The following is a 5,000-nucleotide window of genomic DNA, read 5'->3' as shown; positions in this document are numbered from 1 at the left end:
ATACTGCAATTAATCCTGTTGGAACGTACCTGTAAAACTGGCAACAGCAACAAGTGAACAGTATAACATGACAGCTTCACCTTTTTATTGTTTTTGTCTATTTGTTCGTTAGTTATATTCCTCATCTATGTGTATTCAGTCTGTTTTTTCATACATACTTCCATTTGTCTATCTATATCGATTAACCTATGTGCATTCATGATAGGCCTACATCCAAGTTGGACCTCGCTAGTCATGTCACGCTGTTTGACCCAAGTTGCAACCTCTCCAAGCTAATAGCGCGTCGCGACACAGGTCAAGTGATCTCTTCATGACCTCTTTCCTTGGCTTTCGACCCGTGCAGCCTCTAGACCCAGGTCATGCATGCTCTTTAGCCCTAGCACAGCGGTTGATGTGAAAAGACATTTCTGTTATTCATTGTGTATCTTCATAACATTTTAGCGAGTTCCTGTCTATATGAATATATCTTCAGTAAAGGAATAAAGCCATCTCTAGTTTCATTACGACCTACTTGTTATTGGAATCCTTTAGCAAAACAAGGGAGGTTACTCCACATAATCTCCCTCCCTCTCTCACTCTCTCTCTGCAACACACACACATACATATGAACTCACTCACTCGCTCAATCTCTCTCTCTCTCTCTCTCTCTCTCTCTCTCTCTCTCTTCTCTCTCTCTCATCTCTCTCTCTCTCTCTCTCTCTCTCTCTCTCTCTCTCTCTCTCTCTCTCTCTCTCTCACGCTAACTCCCCCCCCCTTTCTCTCTCTCTTTTCCATCTGCTCCTCTTCTTCCATACTCATTCCCTCCCAATCTATTTACTTTTTTCCCCAATACCTGCAGAGACGTGATCCTACGAAGTCGTCTAAGTTAAGTCGTCCCAAGTTACCTGCGGCCTTGGAATAATGGTCGAGTTTCAAGTCAGCTTTTCAGGTAGTGGTGGAGAACGAGGGGCCTTGAAATATTCATTCATGCAAAAAGAAAGAAAAAAAACAAACTGAATCAGGTATGTCCATAAGGTCGAATTTTCTGGGTGATTGGACAATAAGATCATATTTCTTGTGCTTGTGAGCCAATGCGATACAAGAATGTGCAAGGAATCTGATGTAAAAATACACTTTTACCAAGGACACTGCATTGAAGAAATATATTACGCAGAAACGGGTATGATTGTGTGAGCGTGAGTGTGTGTGTGTGTGTGTGTGTGAGTGTGTGTGTGTGTGTGTGTGTGTGTGTGTGTGTGTGTGTGTGTGTGTCAATGTGTTTGTGTGTGTGTGTGTGTGTGTGAGCGTGAGTGTGTGTGTGTGTGTGTGAGCGTGAGTGTGTGTGTGTGTGTGTGTGTGCGCGCGTGTGTGTGTGTGTTAGTACACTTTAAAAGTTTACGAGATATTGATTTGTTTCGACGTGCTTGTGAATATATATTTTTGTCTCTCCCTTTTCCATAATCTCATTATCTGTATTATTGTTTCCCTGTCCGTGTCTCTTAACCCGTCAGTTCACATAGTCAACTTCTTTAATTCCTTCACCTTTGTGATAGCATTATTATCATGTATTGCTTCTATGTCTCTTAGCAGAATACTGTATTATTTAATAATGGTGTTGATGATGATGTATTATAATAATCGATGATAATAATGATAATTATGGTAGCAATAACAAAAAATAACAATGATAATAATAGTGATACTAACAAGAGTAATTATGATGATAATAATAACTGATATGGTAATAATGAAAAAAGATGAAGAACAACAATAATAACGACAAATACAAAACATAATTTATAATAATGACAGTAATACTGATAATGATATAATGATAATGAGAATGAGAATGACCATATAAACAATGATAATAATGATGATAGTAATAATGATAATAGCAATTGTTTATAATAGTTATGAAAGAGAGAGAAAGGGGGGGGGAGGGAGAGGAAGAGGAAGAGAGAGAACAAGGAAAGGGAGGGGAGGATAGAGGAGAAGGAAGGGGGGGGGGGTAGAAGGATGATGAGAACAAAACCTACCTATATTTAATGAGATCCCGGAGTTAAATATTATTAGTTCCCGGTTCAATACTATCGTTTTCTTTGCTTGCAGAAGGTTTTGATTAGAAAGAAAGGGAAAAAATAAAGTTTATGGCACCTTCTGAAAATGTCGAAATGATAATATCTTTGACATTATCATTCTTATCACTTTATTGCTGTTGATATAGCCATCGCCATCGCTGTTGTCTTCATCGTTATCCTGATTTCTTTTCTTCTTCTTCTTTATTTTAAGGTCATGGGGAGCCAGGAAAGAAAAATATGTACCTTTTACGCCAATATTTATGTTGCTGTTTTTTTTTTTTTTTTTTCTAGGAAAGGAAAATATGTACCCTTTATGTCTAACCAATATTTGTGTTGTTGTTTTTCTTCTCCTTCTTCTTCTTCTTCTTTATCATAAGTCCATAGGGAACTAGGAAAGGAAAATATATACCTTTTTCGTCTAACCAATGTTTATGTTTTTTTTTTCTTCTTTATTTTAAGTTCACAGGAAACTAGGAAAGGAAAATATATATACCTTCTACGCCTAACCAAAGTTTATGCCTTTTTAAACGTTGCTCAAGGCAGATTGAAGCCAAGGACGACATGTATTGAGAAGCTGAAGCTGCATACTCCCTGCAAAAGTGTACACTGCTGCAAAACAAGGCTCTTAAAGGAGGGCTGTTTATGGAAATTCGCATTTATATAATACCAAACTTGTTGTGGTATGATTGGTTCCGTTAGGTATGTGGATTGCAGCGTATGTGACTGCAATTTTAAGATGAAAATCCCTCTATGTTGTAAGACGTATAATGTGGTTTTACACGTTTTGACTATTTTTTTTCTTTCTTTTTTTGGTATAAGAACTAGCAATAGCAAGACACTCTCTCTTTCGTCCCTATTCCATGATAAACTCTCTCTCTCTCTCTCTCTCTCTCTCTCTCTCTCTCTCTCTCTCTCTCTCTCACTCACTTTTTCCGTTTCTTTTACCTCTTACTGAAGACAAGCCAAATAATCTGTAAGACAGATATACGTGTCCCTGAACTGATAAGAAAACAATAGGACAAGTTGCAGCGAAAAAAAATATATATATATGTATGAAAAGGAGACAAAACCAGTTTTCCGAAGTAAAGTGTTCATACTGGAATGAATTACTATTTGTTCAGAAATTCTGTTGCAGTAGCATGGCCATCTAATTATTCTACATGAAGATAAATTCACCAACAACAATAAGACACCATGTATTTGCAGAAGACCTACGTAAATAGATCTTAAAAAATAATAAAATTCAATTACAGTCATAAAATCGCCATACATTTGCAGAACTGCGAAAATATATTTTTGTAATAATAAAACTCAATAATTGCAATAAGACACCCTATAATTGCAGAGGACCTACGTAAACAATGTAACAAATATAATTATACAACAACAGCAACACAGCGGCAAATGCACACGTTCAAGTATACCGAGGGTAACTTGGGGTGTTGTCAAGCTGGACGAACCCGTTCTCTGTTTACATTCGACGATACTGAGGAGAACCCGGGCATGCGGGAGGGTGATTTTGTAATCAGGTTGCGAAGAAGTACAAGTGAATGCGTATGTGCACATATAAACACACACACACACACACACACACACACACACACACACACACACACACACACACACACACACACACACACACACACACACACACACACACACACACACACACACACACATACACACACACACACACACAGTCTAACACGTTATCTAGGCCTATACCAATACACGTATCGCCGATAAATCATCGCCGATACTTTATTGTATGCAAATATCCATATTCATATATAAATATGTAAAAAAAAAAGAAAGAGAGAATAACGGAAAGAGAGAGTGTGTGAGTGAAAGAGAGAGAGTTTATCATGGAATAGGGACGAAAGAGTGTCTCGAGAGATAGTAACAGCATTTTAAAGATTGCAAATTACACATTCATAATTTCTATCAGTATTAGTATTATTTCTATAATCATCATTTTTTAATCATGATTATTATCATTTGCAACAATATGGTGACTGCTAATATTATTGTAATGGAAAATGACGATTATGATATTAATAGTAAACATAGCAATAATGAGAATGATAATAATAATGAAATACTGTTAATCATTATCATTATCATGAGTAGCAGCATTATTTCGTTATTAAGAGTGGCCTTATCATTATCATTATTACTATTACTACCAATATTACTGTTGCTATTATCTTTTTATCATTATCCCTACTAGCGTTCTTATTATTGGAGGTATCATTATCATCACTTCATTATTATTATAATCTTATTTCTTGTCGACGCCCGATGAATTTAATCATAATTACCGTTATGACAGCAATATCAATAGTAGTAATGACAATGATAATAATATCATAATGCTTATGAGAGAGTGTATAACAAACTGGAAAATAAATCTTTTATATCTCTCTATCTTCCCTCCATCCTTCCCTCTCTCTCTCAGTCTCATTTTACCTCTCATTATCATCAGTATTACCCTTGAAGATATGCTGTTTACGAAGGTAAGGAAAATTTTAACTCACTTGTTTTAATCAATAAGGAAGATTACAAATTAATTTATATTATAGAATGTAGCTGCTGACTTCAAATGTTCGGGTTGTATACCTTATAAATTTCAGTTTTTAAATGTATTTTATGTAAATTACTATAAAAGAAATGATATTAAAGCACAGTTGAAATATACCTAATGATGGTACTCTAATCATGCCATGTAATTTGTAAATCTATAACATATGTATTCTTGTTTGATAATTAATGAATATGGTTTTCATTAGAAATACATTAAAATCTAGTTGTTCTTTACAAATGGAAAATGAAAGTGATCAAAAGACTATCATCGCTATTATTATCATTACTACTATTACCACCAATGTTACTGTTGCTATTTTTATCTTTGTTTTATTATCATACCCATTAGCGTTGTTA

Source organism: Penaeus vannamei, chromosome 11, assembly GCF_042767895.1.
Source record: "Penaeus vannamei isolate JL-2024 chromosome 11, ASM4276789v1, whole genome shotgun sequence".
In the NCBI taxonomy this organism is placed as follows: domain Eukaryota; kingdom Metazoa; phylum Arthropoda; class Malacostraca; order Decapoda; family Penaeidae; genus Penaeus; species Penaeus vannamei.
The sequence above is the reverse complement of the archived record's forward strand: the minus strand, read 5'-3'. Positions refer to the sequence as shown.